General features: G+C 38.1%; 1 protein-coding gene across 2 annotated transcripts in view; it reads right to left on the reverse strand.

The window, feature by feature from the left end:
* The window catches only part of dis3 (DIS3 exosome endoribonuclease and 3'-5' exoribonuclease), a 232895-nt gene that overhangs the window by 88290 nt on the left and 122403 nt on the right, over nucleotides 1-22202 (reverse strand). The gene's annotated exons all lie outside the window — the stretch shown is intronic.

A 22202-nucleotide genomic window follows, 5' to 3' on the forward strand; every position in this document is an offset into this window, starting at 1 on the left:
TTAGAATATGTTTGTGTCCTCAGTTGTAATGTAATGTATGTTGTACATGTGAGTGGTCACAAGAGGGCACCAAAGTGTTCAGTCTCTGTGTTCATCTGTGTGTGTGAGCTGCTGACCGTGAGAATGATGCGTCAACAGCCTGATAATAAATATACTAAAAGAAAGATTAATCTCCATCCTCATTTGATCCTCCGAATGCATCGCTAGCTGCAACAGTAGCACAACTCAACAGGTTATGGGCCCAGGAGTTGTTCGGAGGAGCTTGTTTTCACTGTTAGAAAGTCGCAACGGACCGCGTGCTAACAATGGCGGATGAACAAAGAAGGACGTACAATATACCTCGACTAATGTTCGATGGAGATGAATCAAGGTATGAGATTTGGGAAACTAAAATGTTGGGACATTTTCATTTATCTGGACTAAAAGACACGGTGTTAAAAGAACCGCAGTCAGAAGCTGAGATAGCAGCGGATGCAAAGAAAAATGCAGACGCATATGCCGAACTCATTTTAATGTTAGATGATAAAAGTCTATCATTAGTTATGAGAGATGCGCCCAACAATGGAAGAAATGCTCTAGAAATACTGAGAGGATATTATGCAGGGAAGGGGAAGCCCCGTATAATAAGTTTATACACGATGTTGACGTCGCTTCAAAAAGCAAACGATGAAAGTGTGATGGACTATATCATCAGGGCAGAGATCGCCATTACGGCACTGCGTAACGCAGGTGAAACGTTAGGAGACGGACTGCTAGTGGCTATGGTCTTAAAAGGACTGCCTGAGAGTTTTAAGCCATTCGCAATACACGTGGCGCATACAGATGACAAAATCACGTTTGCTGAGTTCAAGACTAAACTACGCGATTTTGAGGAAACTGAAAAGATAAAAGCTACTGAGTCAAGCGACAGTGTGATGAAAACTCATGGGAAAGCTGAACGACGACCCGCAAAGACGAACGCACGTGAGTGGAACAAAGATGATGCAGAGATAGTGTGTTTTAAGTGTGGTAACAAAGGCCATAGAGCTAGAGCATGTCGACAGAAAGTGTGCTGTAGTATATGCCGAAGAGACACACACAAAGACGCAACATGTAGACGTAAGGACATTAAAGACAGAAAAGATGGTGTGAGTAGAGCCTCAGAAGATGTCGAGGACTATGCTTTCAAGATGAAAGACAGAGAGACCCGTATCCAGCGGCAGCCAACGTGCAGCATCAAGGGAAATGGTCTAATGGTGGACACGGGGGCTACGTCTCATCACGGACATAACTATGTTCAAGAGTTTCGACAACACTTTCAGGCCTGAAACACACAGCATCGAGCTGGCAGACGGCACTCGATGCAATGGAGTCGCTCAGCGGAAGGGAAATCCTGAGGTTTTCCTAATCGACAGCGGAGGACAGCAACGAAAGTCAGTGTTAAAAGACGCTTTGTTTGTGCCATCATACCCCCAAAGCATCTTTTCAGTGAAGGCAGCGACCGCAAATGGGGCTACAGTTGTTTTTAAAGAAAATAAAGACACCCTGATAACCAGAGACGGTAACAGATTTAACATGTGTACGGCAAGTTATATTATTTGCATACTGGAACTGAATCTAATGATAAGTGTAAGGCCTGCCATGACATACAACCGTGGCACGAGATCTTAGGTCACTGTAACTATGAAGACATTGTTAAGTTGCAGGGTATTGTCGAAGGCATGCAGATCAAAGGTAAAGCTGGCAGACCCGAACAAGAGTGTGAGGTGTGTATTCAGGGAAAGTTTGCCCAAACCAGAAATCGGGACCCTGATGCTAGAGCAAAGGCACCATTACAGATGGTACACACAGACCTTGCAGGACCAGTAGCTACAGAATCTATGGACGGTTACAAATATGTGCAGTCATTCACTGACGACTATTCGAGCGCAGTGTTTGTATATTTCCTAAAGAAGAAAAGTGACACCGTACAGGCTACTGAAAAATTTCTAGCGGATGTATCCCCTTACGAGAAAGTAAGGTGCATAAGATCTGACAACGGAACTGAGTTTACGTGCAATGACTTTCAAACATTGTTGAGGAAAAACAACATCAGGCATGAAACGTCAGCTCCGTATTCCCCGCACCAAAATGGAACCGCGGAGAATAACTGGCGTAGATGGGAAGATGCATGTTAGTTGAAAGTGCATTACCAAAGCAACTATGGCACTATGCAATACAAACAGCTGCAGTGGTACGCAACAGATGTTTCAACAAGCGTACAGGACAGACCCCTTGAGTCGATAACTGACAAGAAGCCAAATGTGTCAAAAATGCAAAAGTTTGGATCTGTATGCTACACTTACAAGCAGGAAAAAGGAAAATTTGATTCCAGGTGTGACCAAGGTCGTTTTGTAGGCTACGACAAAAACAGCCCAGCGTACTTGGTGTATCATCCAGATACAAAGAAAGTACAAAAACACAGACTAGTCAAATTTGTGAGCAAAGCGGCTGCAGAAAAAGAGACACAGACAGGTGAGCAAGATCTAAGTGATGTTTATGTCGGAGTGAAACCCAAGACTGGTGAGACTACACAGAGAAGGAGTACAGAAAATGCTCCAGAGCCAAGTGTACAGAGTAGAAGTACAGATAGTGATAGTCTAAATGAAGCAACCAGGTCTAGTGATCGCAGTCAATTACAAAATGTGACAAATGGTGAACCCGAGAGTAGAAGATATCCGACCAGAGAGAGAAAAACACAGAGTTACTTGGATGACTTCGTAACTGAAAACAGTGATAATGATGAGGTGAATATCACAATAGATTATTGCTGCAGAGCGGTGTGTGGCATTCCACAGACTTTTGAGGGAGCAATGAGGTCAGCTAACTCAAAAGAATGGATAAAAGCCATGGATGAACAAATCCAGTCTCTAAACGAAAACAAAACGTTTACCCCGGCGATACTGCCCATCGGCAAGAAAACAGTGGGGGGTAGATGGGTCTACTCTATAAAGACTGATGTAGATGGAAAAGACAAGTACAAAGCCAGGTTTGTGGCCAAAGGTTACAACCAGAGAATGGAGAGACATTTTCGCCCACTGCGGACTTGACAAGTGTAAGGGTCGTGCTACAAAAAGCTGCACAAGAAAATTTACTCCTACATCAAATGGACGTGAAAACCGCATACTTGCATGCTCCCATAGACTATGAGATCTACATCAATCCACCAGAGGGTTACCAAGAGAAAGAGGGTATAGTTTACAAACTAGAGAAGTCACTTTACGGTTTGAAGAAATCCGGGCGAAACTAGAATAAGATTTTGCACGATTGTCTTTCTGAGAACGGATTCACACAAAATGCAGCTGATCACTGTGTTTATGCCAAAGAGTCAAATGGAGAAAAGGTGATCATAATTACATGGGTTGATGATTTAATCATTGCTGCGAGCAATCATGAGAGACTGAAAGAAGTGAAAGAGATGCTTGCAGAAAAGTTTAAGATGAAAGACTTGGGTAAATTGAAACATTTTCTGGGTATTGACTTTAATCTGTCAGATGGGTGTATAAAAATGACACAGGAAAAATACACTAACAAGATACTACAGCGGTTTAATATGCAAGACTGTAGAATCAGAGAAACGCCATGTGAACAGAAATTAGAGTATACTGAAAATGCTGTAAAGATGAAAGATGTAAAAATTTCTGTTCTACTGATAACATGGTTGCTGATGTAATTACCAAACCTGTAACTAAGTTCAAATTAAGTAGGTTTGCAAATATTCTGTTTGGACATTAATATGTGTTTGACAAAGGGTCTACATGTATTTATATATTCTATTTTGTTATATAACAACCTGAGTTCAAGTGGGGGTGTTAGAATATGTTTGTGTCCTCAGTTGTAATGTAATGTATGTTGTACATGTGAGTGGTCACAAGAGGGCACCAAAGTGTTCAGTCTCTGTGTTCATCTGTGTGTGTGAGCTGCTGACCGTGAGAATGATGCGTCAACAGCCTGATAATAAATATACTAAAAGAAAGATTAATCTCCATCCTCATTTGATCCTCCGAATGCATCGCTAGCTGCAACAGTAGCACAACTCAACATAACTAATTTTGGAAAACACTGTAAAATTATGTCAAATACAGCACGTAATGGTAAATTACAATACATCCTGCAAAAATACAGTTTATTTCTATGAAAAACACAGTTTTAAACTGTAAACTGAAGTGTCAAAAATACAGTACAAAAGCATTAATTACAGTACACTCTGCAAAAATACAGTCTATTTCTATGGAAAAACACAGTTGTAAACTGTAAAATTATGTGTCAAAACAGTGAGATACTGTATTTGTAAATTACAGAAGTGTACTGTAAAGTGTGTTTACAGTATTGACCCTGTAAAAATACAGTAAATGGCTGGCAACCCAGCTGCCAGTATTTTACTGTAAATTTACAGTGAAAAGTTTTACAGTGTATTTGTCTATAAAATCATTAATTTCAGAGTTTATCTTGTTATTAATTAACATTTAAGGAATTGTATATAAAGTTTAGCTTTTATCGTTTACAGTAAAATCACAAATTATATGTCATTTGTCGTTTTTTTCGGTCATGACTGCTTTGACGCGCTAAATCTCAAAAATATATAAGATCGCTGAACTAGCCGGTAGAAACTATAGGTAGAAACACCTGATGATTCTTATATCATTTATTTCATGAATTTCTTTTATATCATTTGAAAGAGAACACTGACCATAATATATTAAATCACAAGAGAGACATTCGTGTCTGGCATACATTCTGTGCAGATATTTTCCGTGTCATCAACGAAATGTACAAAAATGGCTTACCTGTTTTGAAATGTAACTTTTGACAAGATAGCCACTCTGTTTTAAATACATTTTAAAACGTATTACTGTCGAAAAAAAAATCAGTTTTTATGTTTAGTTTGATGACCTCCTAAATATGAGACGCAGAGCACCTAGCACGTTCGGCTAAATTGCATGTGCAGCACCATGGCCAGCGCAACAGCGAAACATTAATACAACGAAAAGCAATCCCAAATTTATGTTTATAATAAATAAATAATAATAAAAAAATAAGGTCAGAAGTAACAAGGTGCAGAACAAATATGTGTAAAATTCCCGAAGTGCACGGAAACAAAAAACAAGTCAAATAGTTAAATCAGATAACCCCGAGTGATTTATAAATTAAATAAAACAAAGAAATTGTTAAAATAACGACAGTATAGCCAGAATTGCAGATTTGTTTTTTTAACTGCAGAAACAAAGAGGCCACTGCTTTGCAATGCATGGAAACCTCTTACAATATGGACTGTGTAGCCCTGTCACGGGGGTTGGTGGATTTATTAACGCATTTTAAAATTTTTAAATAAAGCTACTTCTTCACATATTATTTGCATAGCATTATGATAAAAGGCTGTATATTAATATATTTGGGAGAAAACTGTTATATCTGAAATCAGATAATGTGCACCCATATAGCCAACATTTAATGATCCTCATTTCATAACACATCTGCGACGATTCGACTATGAGATTGGAAGCCGAATCAGGCTTCTCATATCGATGCATCGAATCTTCGACTATTCGGGGTCACCCCCAATGTACATGTTTGTATTTTTGAGAGAAAAATGTTTATGAGCGGTTTTTGAAAAAGCTAAATTTTTAAGTCACTGATATAAGTCCACAAAACTCATTCTAAACATGTTTTCCCAAGACTTTTCAAAACAGGTAGTCTAGAGTTTTTTCTTCAAAATGATGTGAAAATCATTTGGCCTGCTCATTCACATAAAACAATATATTGATTTACAATTTCTAAGACACTTTTGCTTGGGAAAGGCAGGATGCATGGAGGCGAGAAAGCTCCTGTATAATCAGTGATTGACAGTTGAGGAACAAAAGAGTTGAATAATGAGCCACATAATGAGCCTTAGGGAATGTTCAACAGGAATGTAACTTTCTCTGTAGTAAAACTATGATAAGGTTTACTTGGGAATTTTATAACAAAAATTTTCAATAGAATAATAAACACACACACACACACACACACACACACACACACACACTATATATATATAGTATATATATATATATATACACTAGTGTATATATATATATATATAGTGTATATATACACACTATATATATATACACTATATATATATATATATATATATATATATATATATATATATATATATATATAGTGTATATATATATAGTGTATATATATATAGCTATATATATATACTATATTTAAGCAATATCGCTCGAGTAGGAGTGTGATATAGCTCTATATCATCACGGCTGTGATTAGGCCAGAGGCACGAGGCCGCAGGCCGAGTGCCGGAGGCAATCACAGCCGTGATGATATAGAGCTATATCACACGACTCCGAGAGCGATATTGCTTTTATACAACAGTTCGACGGCACACGTTTGAAAAACGAAAACTAGAAAACAACAACGGAGTTATTTTAAAAGCCTCTTTGTTTGAGAACTACTTCTTCCGCCACGGATTTGAGGGCGGCCAGAATGACAGGTAAAACTTTCGGCTGCTTTGAAGCTCATAACAACTCAATGGACGGAAAAGCTGTTACTTTATATTACCGTTTCTTGGTCACAAAGTGTAGTTTTAAGATTAGTTCAGTCGAGAATGTATATGTATTATATTTAAATCTGCAGTCGATTAGTAAAGATAGCGCCTGTTTGAACGTTTGCTTAGTGAGATTCGGTACGAATGAGAACCAAAGCATGAGCGGACATCAGTGTTCACTCGCCCCGCTGACCACCGCCTTCTCTGGGCTACATCTCTGACAGAGATACCCTGGCTCTCATGTTGGCCTTGTTTGTTTATGATCGTCAAAATGAGATCAAATCAGCAGTATTTGGTGTCATGATCAAACTATTACTTGTTTTTTAATTCATATTTAGTGTCTTTTGTGTTGTTATTGTTTTGGCGCGAGGTAAAAGTTAATAAAACTACTTGTATAACGTATCTATTGCTTTCTCATTTATTCTTAACGTGATACGAGCACTCGATTATTATTATTAAACTTTGTTCTTGTCAGTACTATATAAAACGGTTTTTTATAAGTGTCAGAGATATGTTTTTGCATGCTGCTTATAAATATACCAGTGGCGATATCTCATAACATGTTTTAATAGTCAGGTCACGATAAAGTAAATGATCAATGTCCACATTTAAAAGCTGCGGTGCTTACCTGCAGTTCCACAGTGTTTTCGCGTTCTGATAAGAAATATAGCTCCAGAAAAAAAACGAGTGTTTATATTCCTCTTTCCAAGTGTTAATCGTCCACACGATGTGACAAGACATTTCTCCCATTAACTGTAACGTAACATCCAAGAGCGCTGATCTTTGACGGAATAACTTCCGATTGGGGATTCACAGACTGATTTATGGTAAATGGTAAATGGACTGCATTTATATAGCGCTTTCATAGACCAATGGCCATCCAAAGCGCTTTACAATTTTGCCTCACATTCACCCATTCACTCACACATTCATACACCGACGGCGGTGTCAGCCATGCAAGGCGCCATCCAGCTCGTCGGGAGCAGCTGGGGTTAGGTGTCTTGCTCAAGGACACCTCGACACTTGGTCAGGTGGAGCCGGGGATTGAACCACCAACCTTTCGATTTGTAGACAACCTACATGAACCACTCAACCACTAGTAAACTAATGAGACAAACGGAGAGTGATTCAAAACAGGGCGTCTGTGTTTTTCCATTCAGAGATGAGCCTGCTTAGGACCTCCATTCACTAGGTGGCGGAATGATACGAAAGGTGAAGTGGTTACAGTGCCGATATCAGCACAATATCGCATAGGTCTTAGCCAATCAGATTCGAGAACCAGAAAGAACTGTTGTATATATATAAATATATATATATATATATATATATATATATATATATATATATATATATATATATATATATACACACACACACATATACACACATATACACACATACATATATATATACATATATATATATATATATATATATATATATATACACACACACACACACACACACACACACACACACATATATATATATATATATATATATATATATATATATATATATATATATATATATATATATATATATATATATATATATATATATATATATATATATATATATATATATATATATATATATATATATATATATATATATATATATACATACACATACATACACACACACACACAAATATAAATATTTTCTATTAATTTCACAAGTATACCTTTAAAAACCATAGTAATCATGGGGAAGGTACTGTTTGGATAGTAGAAACACAACAAGGGACAAGCGTGATAAACTTATCAATGTTTCTTTACAGCCGCCGCCATTACTCCCTCACGTGTTGATCATGAAAGCAGTACATGTGTGCACACGCGAGTGATCCTGTGTTTAATAAACTTGCTGTGCGGAGATATACGTGAATAAACAAGGTTTTAGATGTGTTTAGATGCGTCTTAATACAAAGTGCGTCAAATGTGAGACATTGTGTGTTTGTGTGCGCGTTTGGCCGTCGATCGCGTCTGACGGAAACACAAAGAAAACATTAGCGTCTGGAGATAACTTTTATTTACAGGCGAGAGTAAACAAGTAGATGTGATGTTTGCAATCGCATCTTTTATAAGAATACCACAAAGCACGTCAAATATGAGGCATCATGCGTTTGTGTGTGAGTTTGGACATCGATCTCGCGTCACACTGACGAAGCACACACACTCGCGTCTGGAGATAACTTTAGTTACAGTCGCCAGTAAACAAGTAGATGTCATGTTTCCAGCACTCGGATTAAAACTCAACACAGCACTGAATGGCTGCAGAGACGGAGTCTCCATTGATTGTGGCGTTGACTAATGAATATGGATGATCTCTGCTCTTCTCTTCAATGGAGCGGGGCGTGGCTCATTATAGATAATGAAGTAATAGGAGAAAAAAGGTACATCTCCCTCTTCTAATACAGTTAACAACGAATTACAATATTTGTTTTCGATTTCACTCACACCATTTAAAAGAAGACATTCCACGCATTATGTAGACATTCATCTTTTGTTTCTATGACAAGTATTCATTAAGTTACAGTTAATTTTTCTGACGCGTTTCAAAAAGGACTTCACTGAGGGAGGGAGAACAAAACGCGCACCATGTTTATTTTCTTAATTTTGCGAAAAGCACAACATTCTGTTTTTATTGTGAGTGGATAGAAAAAAAACTAGACACTTTAACGTTTAAAATGATGTATAAGTCATATCTGTATGTCCAAAATCAGCAGAGTTATCTAAGTCTCTTTGCAGAGTGACTGAAAAAATAAAGAGTTTGCGGCGCCCACGCCGCAGTCGACTCCATAGTGTTAAGACGCTATATTCTGTACTGAACGAGGCTCAGTAAATTTGCACTTAACAGGAATAAAATTTTATTTTTCACAAATGTTTCAAAGATCCAAAATAATACTTAAAGTCCCATTTAACTGGTGTGGGAGGTCTTTAACTTGTGTGGGAGGTTCTTAAAGACTGCTACAGAGTCAGCAGATCTTGTCGCAACCAGCATATCATTCCACAGACGAAGAACAGAACCACAAAAGGTACACGATAGTGATTTTTTCCCTTTTTGGGATGGCAACACAAGCTGTCGCTCGTTGGCAGAGCACAGGGATCTAGAGGGTACATAAGCCTGTATAAGGTCTAATTTTCCTAATCTTGTAGAGGATGAATCAACAAGAGCAGGATGGTGCTGGCAACATGCTCCATAAAACTGAGCTGATCATCAATGACTAGTTGAACAGAAAGATTTTGATGAATCTTAGGGTCAAGGGCCTTAGGATAGGATTATCAGGCTGGAACGGTGTCATCCGCATAGCAGTGGTAGGAAAAGCAATGTTTCCAAATGACAGAAACAAGGGATATTGTGTATATAGAAAACAGCAGTGGTCCAAGCACTGAGCCTTGAGGTACCACGGTATTGAGACTTTGGGGTTCAGAGACGTCACCTCACCAGGATACTCTAAATTACCTACCTGAGAGGTTAGACCTGAACCATAGTAGCGCCGTTCCAGAGACACCCATAGCCCTGAGGGTTGACAGGAGGATGTGGTGGTTGACAGGGTCAAAAGCGGCAGATAAATCCACTAGGATCAGTACAGATGATTTGGAGGGCTTCAATGACTGAGAGCAGTGCAGTTTCAATGGAGTGACCGCTCTTGAAACCAGACTGGTTGCTGTGCAGGAGGTTATTTTGTGTGAAGGAGAGCTGGTCAAAAACCACACGCTCAAGAGTCTTGGCAATGAAGGGAAGAAGAGATACGGGTCTGTATTTTTCTAACATTTCAGGATTAAGTGTGGGTTTCTCTTTAGCAGTGAGATTATCATCTGGGCCTCTTTAAAAGCTGTGGGGAATGTACCAATGGAAAGAGTTGGGTTGATAATGTGGGTGAGAGCAGGGATAAGCGATGGAGAAAATGGCCTGAAGGAGATGAGTGGGATCTAACGGACAGGTAGTCAGGTGGTTAGAAGCAAAGATCTTGGAAATATCCGCTTCATATAAAAGAGAGAAAGAGGGGAGCGAGCATGCATCAGGAGTTTGGATCAGGGCAAGAGGCGACCGCACAGAGAACTGACTGCTGAAAGTGTTGGTTTTCTTTATAAAGAAAGAAGCAAAATAAGCTAAATCGTCAGCGTTAAGTCAGGTGAAGGTGGGGGGTGGCCGGACAAAGAAGAGTAGAGAAGGTCTTAAAGAAAGCAAGGGAGTCAGGTGAGTTGCTGATTTTTTAACTGACTGTGTGCTGTGTACATAATATTGTGCCTGTTTGGTTTATAAATATACAAAGAACAAGATTTAAAAAAGACTCATAAGGCATGTTTAATTTATTATAAATTATAATAATACCACTGGCTCAGAGTCATTTTCTTTTTGTAGTTAATATGAATATCTTATGGGAGAACTATATAACTTTCAATTATTATTAATCCCTGAATGTATTAATATATGCATTTGCTTAATACTTGATAATTGATTAAGTTATTGCATTATTAATAAATTAATTTATTTATTGCATTTAATTGAATATATTGTATAAGAAAGAGGAGAGGTACCGTCTTTCTCCAGTTACCTGATAATCTGTATAATGAGCTAAGATCGCCACATCCCCGCGCAATTGAAGTGAACTAGCAGAGACATCCATATCCATAACTCTTGCCTTATGCAATCAATGAATACACAATCTACAATCCAGTCTCTCCATTCCTTTCTGTGCGAGTTGACTTTTATCCGAGTGCTACCAAACATGACATCCAAATCCATATATACAGTTGTGTATGTGTGTTAATAAAAATCTCCAGACACGAGTGGCCCTAAAAACCCCTTGGACCCAAGAGGGTTAAGGTTTGTTTCTTGCCAGACGCACAGTATACAGTAAGATCACAACACCTGAAATATAGCCTATGGCAGGGTTATTTGGGCCCTGGGGAAGTTTTGACCTGCACTGACATTTGTGCTTTTTTAGTTGCTTAAAACCATAATAAGTCTCATAACACTGTGTTCAGCACAAACTGGGCTACAATATTATATGAGCAACATGTATGTACATGTTTGTATTTTTGAGAGAAAAATGTTTATGCGTGGTTTTTGAAAAAGCTACATTTTTAAGTCACTGATTTAAGTCCAGAAAACTCATTCCAAACATGTGTTCCCAAGACTTTTCAAAACAGGATCTAGTAGTCTAGAGTTTTTTTCTTCAAAATGATGTGAAAATCATTATGCCTACTCATTCTATCTATCTATCTATCTATCTATCTATCTATCTATCTATCTATCTATCTATCTATCTATCTATCTATCTATCTATCTATCTATCTATCTATCTATCTATCTATCTATCTATCTATCTATCTATCTATCTATCTACCTATCTATCTATCTATCTATCTACCTATCTATCTACCTATCTATCTACCTATCTATCTACCTATCTATCTATCTATCTATCGAAATATTTTGTTATACTTTTACAAGTATACCTTATAAAAACCATGGTTTTACTACAAAAAAGTACAACCATGTTTTTAGCTACAAATACGTAGTAATCATGGTACATTTAGTAAGAGATGGAGGGGTGGTTTCCCAGACAGTGATTAGCTTAAGCCAGGACTAGGCCTTAGTTTAATTAGAAAATATAACTAGTTTTAACAAATATGTCTCACTAAAAATATCACTTGTGTATTTTGAGGCAAAACAAAGGGCACTGATGTATTTTAAGATATGTCTGTGAAAGTTGTTTTCAGTTTGGACAGCTCTTACATTTATTTTAGTCTAGGACTAGTCTTATCCCTGTCCGGGAAACCACCCTGTAGTGTATTGATTCATTATTGTTAGGATTAGTGAGAGTTTTACTTTTGCGCAAATAAAAAGCACAAAAGAAGAACTGGCTCTGTCTGGACTCTGTGTTTTTTAATCATTATAGTACACACACAACAAGAGATTAGCGTGGTCACCATATCAATGTTTGTTTACAGACGCCATTACTCAGTAACGTGTTGATTGTAAAAGCAGCACAAAGGAATATCTGCCCATGCATGTGATTGAATAAACTTGCTGTATAGAGATAGAAGCGAGTAAATAAGGATTTAGATGTGCTGTTTGCAACCATGTCTTTTAAAAGAATACCAAAAAGCGCGTCAAATTTCATGCCTTGTGTGTTTGTGTGTACCCGTCGTGTGTACTGTTGGATGGAAGGACAAAGAAATTACTTGCGTTTGGAGAGAACTTTTACTGACACTCATATGCAAGTAAATAAGAATGTAGTCGTCACGTTTGGTGCACTCGGCTAAAACAACTCAGCATAGCAAGGAATGGAGAGACTGGATCAGACATTGTGTGTCCATTTACTGCAGGAGACAAGAGCTATGCATATGGATCATCTCTACTCGTTCACTTCAATGGCGCAGAGCGTGGCGATCTCAGCTCATTACAGATAATCAGTGTTGGGAACGTTACTTTAAAAAAGTAATTAGTTATAGTTACTAATTACTTCTCACAAATAGTAACTGAGTTAGTAACTGCGTTACATTATTATAAAAGTAACTAATTACCAGGGGAAATAATTATTGCGTTACTTAAAAAAAATTAAATATTTCAAATAACTTGGATGCCCCAAATATTAAATATGTTAAATGACAAAAATGGATACTAAAGAGAAATCACAAATTTTGTGGCAGCATGTGACGATGTGAGGTGCTTTATTAGATCAGAATTAACTAGGCAAGGCAAGGCAAGGCAAGTTTATTTGTATAGCACATTTCATACACAGAGGTCATTCAAAGTGCTTTACATAGAAATGAGAAAACAATATATAAAAGAGAAAAAAAGAAAATGTAAAAATAATAGATACACAATAAAATCACAATAAAAACACTTTAAAATGTTAAAAAGAATAAAACAGAAATAAAAGTGACTTGAGTTAAAAGTGCAGTCAGTGTGAAGCAGCACAGTGCTCATTCAGTAAATGCAAAGTTAAACAGATGTGTTTTTAATCTAGATTTAAAAGTGTTTACTGTTGAAGCACATCTGATCTCTTCTGGAAGCTGATTCCAGCTAGAGGTGGCATAATAACTAAATGCTGACGCACCTTGTTTTGAGTGAACCCTTGGGATTTCTAACTGACCTGATCCTAATGATCTGAGTAATCTTTTAGGTTTATATACAGTTAGCATATCTGTCATGTATTTGGGTCCTAAGCCATGAAGTGATTTATAAACGAGTAACAATACTTTAAAATCTATTCTAAATGTAACAGGTAGCCAGTGTAAGGACCTGAGGACTGGAGTAATGTGCTCAGATTTTTTGGTTCTGGTCAGAATTCTGGCAGCAGTGTTTTGTATGAGCTGCAGCTGTCTAATGGTCTTTTTGGGGATCCCCGTAAGAAGTCCATTGCAGTAATCCACCCTGCTGGTGATGAAAGCATGAACAAGTTTCTCTAAGTCCCGTCTTGATACAAAACAGCTAATTCTGGCAATATTTCTGAGATGGTAGTAAGCTGATTTGCTTATTGCTTTCACATGACTACTGAAATTAAGGTCAGACTCTAAAATTACACCAAGATTTCTGACTTTATTTTGTGTCTTTAGACCCCTAGAGCCAAGGTATGTGTTAACTTTGAGAGTTTCATCTTTATTTCCAAATACAATGACTTCAGTTTTGTCTTTGTTTAACTGGAGGAAGTTTTGACGCATCCAACAGTTAATTTCATCAATGCATTTACATAGAGAGTCAATGGGGCTGTAGTCATTAGGTGACAGGGCTAAGTATATCTGGGTGTCATCTGCATAGCTGTGGTAAGCAATTTTTTCATTATTTGACCAAGTGGGAGCATATACAAATTAAACAGAAGCGGTGCAAGAATTGAACTACTTGCCACAGACGTGGAGAGACTTTTTCTTCCAGGACATAAGTTGCACATTACACAAATATTTTTGCCTTTCACCTCGACAATGGAAAAGTAGTGCTTATTATACTTCGTGTTTGTGACCGCTACCTTTATGCTCGTTGTACTTGCCATCGCCCTGTCACCGGTGTGTTTGGAGTGATTGCTGCGCAATGACCGGGCTGCCTGTCAGTGCTTTGAGATGGGGCACAGCAGCAGAGCAGCACCCGGGTGCTGCTCATTGAGAAGAGAGAACGACGCGTGTTTTCATGTCAGTCTAGAAAAGTCTCCAACCACGCCAGAAAAGATCGCTAGATTTGTCCTAGTTGCTTTTTTAAAACAAAGTCGCTAAAGTGATAGAAAGTTGCTAATCTAGCGACAAAGTGACCAGTTGCTCAGACTTTTTTACACTGCTGGGATTGTGCGTGCTTGTGGGTGAACTCTGCCTCTGGTTGGCTAACGATGGAAATTAAGCCAATCATCATCCGCTGTATGGTTGTCCCACCCCCTTTAACACGCACACACCGATCATCATCAGTTATGTTTCTCCCAACACACACACACACATGAGAAAAACAGTGTGTGGCTGAGAGAGCGAGCCTACGCGGGTGAAAATCACTACAGTGAGATAAATTTTAGTAACGCAGAGCATTTTAACGTCAGTAACGATAACGGCGTTATAACGGGGGAAACAGTAATTTATTTGATTACTCGTTACTGAAAAAAATAACACCGTTAGTAACGACAATGACTTATAACGCCGTTATTCCCATCACTGCAGATAATGAAGTAACAGGAGAAAGACGGTACCTCTCCCTCTTCTTATTAAAGCAACACTTGTAGTTTCTATGTAAAAATTACTTACAGCTGGTTGAAAAGCGCAACAGTGCCTGGTATTAGACACTTTTCTGCAGGCAGGGTGAGGGGCGGGGCTGTGTGCTCTACCCTCCACCCCCACTTTCAGAGTGTACTTGTAGCAGCTAGGAGGCTGCTCATGTTGCAGCAACAGTACAATTTGTCCAGTTAAAAGATGTTCTATCACTGAAAAGTAATATCGACTTTTTAAGGCCTTAAATGTAACTTTTTGAATTTTAATCTTTTTAAGACCCCGCAGGAACCCTGATAAATATATCGTGGAGTGACAAGATATTTTTAGGGTCTATTTTTAGATAATAAATAAACTGTCTGCACACTTGAATCCTTAAAGCAAATCCCCAAGTTTAATCACCAACCTTTCAGTCAAAAGACCATCCACAAGGCAGGATGGTCTTTTAACCGAAAGCTTGGTGAATGAATTTGGGGATTTGCCTTGAGGGTTCAAGTGTGCAGACAGTTTATTTATTTTTGGAGATTTTCAGTCTTGTTTGTCTGGCACCTTGGTGATCGTGAGTGCAGTGTAACTCCTTTAAAACAGGGTCTATTTTTAGAAAACATGGCATCTCGTTTCACTGCTATGCAGAGGACTCGCAACTCCATCTGCCTTTGAAACAAAATGATGCAAATTCATTGGCACCTTTGTTAAGATGTCTTGAGGATATTAAAGCCTGGATCGCCTTCAATGTCTTAAAGTTTAATGAAGACCTGGTGGTACACTTACATCTGCTGGGCAACTACTTTTAGTCTCCCCTAATGCAAGATTAAAGAGCAGAGGTGACCGTATCTTTGCAAATCAAAATACATTTAAAATTATTAATGTTTCCATTTTTATGTATCTTTTTTTACATAAATAGACTTAACTCTATATGCATTTGTTTATTGCACATGTTATTATGTACAATTGATCAAACTTTCAGAATAGGAAGTTATACTCTTAGAAAGGATGTGTTAATTTTTTACACATCTTTGTGCATTAAGCTTTTAAAACATTATGTGTAACTTTAACACAATGTGTCATTTTGTGTTGTTTTTGTGTTAAAATAAAACACACAAGTTGTGTAAAAAGTAACACAAAATGTGTTGTTTCAATAATAACACAGATGTGTGGATTCTGGGACAACGCATTTAGTTTATTGTCCCTGAATCAACACTAATGTGTTGTTTTTAACACATTCGTCCTAAGAGTGTATGAACTAGAGGTCTTCACGGGTCCACTTAGATCCGAAAACCCGAGGTCCGACCCGAGACCCGATCGGGTTCGGGTCAAAAAGTTTCACATGTGCCTCGGACACGGGTCGGGTACAATGGTACAATAATAGCGGCATCGGGTCTCAGGTAATTTAAAAATGAATGTGTTTTTTCTGAACGGACCCGAGAAGACCCGAACTCTCTCGCCTGTGTGCGTCAATGTCCTTTTCAAACCTCTCATCTGTTTGCCAACAGCGCTTGCGACATTGTGTGGTTGTCGGAAGGTTCATTTTCGCTGCGCGTGGGTCTGCAGAATGCACACACGTCAGTGCCGTTTACATTCGGTTCCAGTCGGGTTAAAAAATTTTTTTCACTAGTTCGGGTCGGACTCGTGTCTAATTTTCTCGGGTTTGTCTCGGGTCGGGTCTTTCTTTAAATCTTTTTTATTTATGCACGTCGGGTTCGGGTATGAAGTGATTCGGGTCATTTCGGGTCGGGTACATTTCTTTGGACCCGAGAAGACCTCTAGTATGAACCACCTCCTTGACTGAATTTACAACAAAAAGTACAACATATCAGCAACATATAGATGTTTTTAAGATTGACGAGTCATACAAATGAGCAGTAAAAACACGATCCAGCATTTCATTTTTTTTGTCACTGGTGCCCTTTGCCACCGCTGCAAATTATCACTCGGCTACCCATGTCTGACATGCCTAAATACTTCACAGCAAACAGGTGGGCTCGCTATCTTCTCATCTTTAAACATTAAATAACAAGACTAGGGTTGGGTACCTACCGGTATCTACCAGACCGAATCAGACCTAAAGGTCTTATTGGGTCTAAAAAAAATTTACCTGACCCGAAGTGACCCGAATCACTTTTTACCCAAACCCAACGTGAATACTAACATATTTTTTAAGAAAGACCTGACCCGAAACAAATTCGTAAAAATAAGATCCGAGTCTGACCCGACCGGTTGGCATTTTTTTTACCCGAATGTTGCACACACCGATGCAGCCCTAAACGGACCAGTCAAGCTCTGCAAACAATTTGTCCAGCTGCTACATTCACTCTGTTTTTATTAACTTAATTACATTTTTATCTTATTGCCTGCCTGACGCACACCTGTCTTACAGTCGTGACCAATGGATTTTACAACTCGATAGGACAAAAAAATAAAACTGATAGGACAATAAACCGCAACTATGCGCAACAGAAAAACCCTGAATAAACACACAATGGAGTTTCCTGATTAGTCTCATTATTATTATAAGACTAAGTTTTTTTGTGTGTACGAAGTTATAAGTGTTCTCACTGTTGCGTTTTCTTAAAAAATAATTTTACAGAAACCTGAAAGCCTATATGCTTATGAAGTGCTGAAAAGTTAAACACTCATTACAGCATAACTTGTGAGGGAATTGTATGTACCTGACATTAGTATATTTTTGAAATATTCAAATAATAAAATATCGTTTCATTTTTAGTTCGTTTAATTCTTTCCATCGATATTTACCAATACATGACAGGAAAATACCCATGTCTGACATGCCTAAATCCTTTTTTGTACATTGACATTTTCGTATTAACTTAAACAGTAAAAATATTGAATTTAAAACATTTAATCAAATATATACATATACACATATATCCACCTACACAAACTTCATACTGTTCATATTGAAAAATAAATTAATACATGTAAAACTATCATTTTTAAAATAACAGAATTATAGAACATGGCCCTGTATAAACATTGTCTTTTGTATTTATAATTGTGTTTCGAAATTTCTTGTCTTAGAACGAACAGGATATTTTTTATTAATAATAACACAATTTAAACTACAACATTTAAAACATGTAAAACAGATGTGTAGCCTATCAGTCTTCCAAAACGGTCACTTTAAAACATAGAATAATGACCCTATACATTTAATTGCAAAAACCATAAGCTGATTGGAGCAATGAAAATAGAGAAGACCTAATTAGGCTAACTATTACATTTCCAGTTTCACTGTATAAAAACTTTTAAAACCATAACCTCAAATAATATATTTTCTTGTTTAACAATTACTGTAGAACGGAACAGAGATCATCGTATTTAACATACAGAACCCGCTTAATCTCCTTATCCGTTTACATGTACACTGGGGCAAAAAAGTATTTAGTCAGCTACCAATTGTTCAAGTTCTCACACTTAAAAAGATGAGAGAGGCCTGTAATTTTTGTCAAAGGTACACGTCAACTATGAGAGACAAAATGAGAAAAAAAATCCAGAAAATCACATTGTCTGATTTTTTTAGGAGTTTGTTTGTAAATTATGGTGAAGGATAAGTATTTGGTCAATAACAAAAGTTTATGTCAATACTTTGTTATATACCCTTTGTTGGCAATGACAGAGATCAAACGTTTTCTGTAAGTCTCCACAAGGTTTTTACACACTGTTGCTGGTAGTTTGGCCCATTCATCCATGCAGATCTACTCTAGAGCAGTGATGTTTTAGGGCTGTCGCTGGGCAACTCAGATTTTCAACTCCCTCCAAAGATTTTCTATGTGGTTGAGATCTGGAGACTGGCTATGCCACTCCAGGACCTTGAAATTATTCTTACGAAACCACTCCTTCTTTGCCCGGGCGGTATGTTTGGGATCACTGCCATACTGAAAGACCCAGCCACGTTTCATCTTCAATGCCCTTGCTGACGAAAGGAGGTTTTGAGTCAAAATCTCACGATACATGGACCCATTCATTCTTTCCTTAACTCGGATCAGTCGTCCTGGTCCCTTTGCAGAAAAACAGCCCCAAAGCATGATGTTTCCATCCCCATGCTTCATAGTAGGTATGGTGTTCTTTGGATGCAACTCAGCATCTTTCTCCTCCAAACACAAGAAGTTGAGTTTCTACCAAAAAGTTATGTTTTGGTTTCATCTGACCATATGACATTCTCCCACTCTTCTTCTGGATCATCCAAATGCTCTCTAGCAAACTTCAGACGGGTCCGGACATGTACTGGCTTAAGCAGGGGGACACGTCTGGCACTGCAGGAATTGAGTCCCTGGCTGCATAGTGTGTTACTGATGGTAGCCTTTGTTACTTTGGTCCCAGCTCTCTGCAGGTTATTCACTAGGTCCCCCCATGTGGTTCTGGGATTTTTGCTCACCATTCTGGTGATAATTTTTACACTATGGGATGATATCTTGCGTGGAGCCCCAGATCGAGGGAGATTATCAGTGTTCTTGTATGTCTTACATTTTCTAATAATTGCTCTCACAATTGATTTCTTCACACCAAGCTGCTTACCTATTGCAGATTCAGTCTTCCCAGCCTGGTGCAGATCTTCAATTTTGTTTCTGGTGTCCTTTGACAGCTCTTTGGTCTTGGCCATAGTTGAGTTTGCATTCTGACTGTTTTAGGTTGTGGACAGGTGTCTTTTATACTGCTAACAAGTTCAAACAGGTGCCATTAATACAGGTAACAAGTGGAGGACAGAGGATCCTCTTAAAGAAAAAGTTACAGGTCTGTGAGAGAAAGAAATCTTGCTTTTTTGTTATTGACCAAATACTTATTTTCCACCATAAATCGCAAACAAATTCACAAAAAATCAGACAATGTGATTTTCTGGATTTTTTTCCTCATTTTGTCTCTAATAGTTGAAGTGTACCTATGATGAAAATCACAGGCCCCTCTCATCTTCCCAAGTGGGAGAACTTGCACAATCGGCGGCCGACTAAATACCCCTTTGCCCCACTGTATGTACGTTACATTAGTAATACGCTCGCTTATAATGTTGATTCTGTGTTTTTCCATACACCTAAAATGTCTCTGTCACTATCGTGCATGACCATTTTTTAAATTCAAGTAGGGGAGAGCGGGGTATGTTGTCACACTTTTCACACTGTCTAACATTTACTGAGCACCATACATCAAAATGGTATAAATCTCATACCAAATGAAAGAAGGAAGTCTTGGGCACATATGTTGTATTCATAACATCTTTATATCTTATCTCATTACAGAGTTGTAGACTGTTGAATAGTGACTGTGCACTTGTGACAATTTGCCCCATCGGAGGGTAAGTTGTCACACTAGGGCGGGTAAGTTGTCACACTAGATTATCTAAAAATAAGAACACAACTACTTAATTGTGAATATTGATTTTAATTTTTAAACTCAAACCAAACTGGAAATATAAACATCCGTGCCTGGAGAATCTGGAAAAACAATTATTTCAATCCAAATAATGCACATTTCAATTAAGTGGCAAGACCACTTTACTTTGAACTTTGGTTCAAATGTTCTATGGCTTTCACATAAAACCAGATAACTGAATGGAACGCTGCAGATAACTTGCGTACCTTAACATGTTTAACCTCTGAACAAAACAGATGCCCTGTATGACTAATAGGACTCATCTCCAGAATCACAATTCTGACACACATAAATTGCCTGGCCTGAGGTGCAAGCATCATGGGCCCAATTGTTGCATTTTACACATTTTACCCAGGTCTCCTTTGGACGACTCTTTGAAAATGGCTCTACACAGACGAGGCAGAAGCACTCTTCATCATCTGATGATGACTCTTGCATGATTTTTCTTCTTTTAGCTGCCTTGTTTTTCATAGGTCCAGATTTCTGCTTCCCTTTCTTTTGAAACAGCTTTTTGCTAGATTGAGGCTTATTCTTTTCTATATCATGTTTTCTGAGCATGTTCGATGTGTTTGTTTGTACAGGGGCAAGTTGTCAGATGTGACGACTTGCCCCAAAGTCATTGAGACAACTTGCCCCATACTTACTTGTGTGCTAATGTTGTCTAAATCTCAAGTTTAGCTCATCATATCACTTTAGCCAAAGTATCAAAAGACACTTTACGGTCTCCTCTATTTTGTGCAAAATAATCATTTTAAACATTCACACCTAACAAAGTTGTATTGCATAAAATGTAAAGTGATTTTTTTTTACTTTTTAAGCAGAAAAATAAGAAAATTGTGCTAACCTCAGATTACAGTGATCTTGACCACATGTGAACAGGAAGTTCACTATAGAAGAAGAAGTCACATAAAGTGGCTATTTGATTTTTGAGATAGAGCCTCTAGTGTTGGAGTTATTAACAGTGTGACAACTTACCCGTGTGACAACTTACCCCGCTCTCCCCTACACATTCAACTCATCCACTGTGATGTCCCTTTCATCTACATCCTCCCACTGGCTGAATTTCACAGATGGACCGGCCACAGTGACACATTCTGGGATTGTGATTGTATTATCGGAGACCGCAGGGTTAGTTTCTGTCGTACTGGGAGCGGCTGGAAAGCTTTGCAACTCGCTGCAGGCGTTTTGGTATATTTCATATCTCTTCACATTAGTGAAAATGCAAAGTCGTTTAAACTTTGGTCACAAGAGCACACCAAGCTTCGAATAATCATCCAAGTACAATGCGGTCACTAAGAAGATCTTTGGCTATCCGTTTTAGAATCTCCATTGATTTAGGGTCAGTTGGTGTAACCACACAGTGCTCGAGCAGTCTAGAGTTCCATAAAGCCAGCAGATGAACTGTAGGATAGTTAGATGCACTCAATTCGTTGCTTGCCTTTTTAAATGGGGTTAAAAACTGAACAAGCATTTGAAGAATTTCTTTTGAGATGTGGCTCATTTTGTGTATCTCTCCTTTTGTCATGAGAATTCTTTAAACACTGAGTACT

Source organism: Misgurnus anguillicaudatus, chromosome 3 (assembly GCF_027580225.2).
Source record: "Misgurnus anguillicaudatus chromosome 3, ASM2758022v2, whole genome shotgun sequence".
Classification (NCBI taxonomy): Eukaryota; Metazoa; Chordata; class Actinopteri; order Cypriniformes; family Cobitidae; genus Misgurnus; species Misgurnus anguillicaudatus.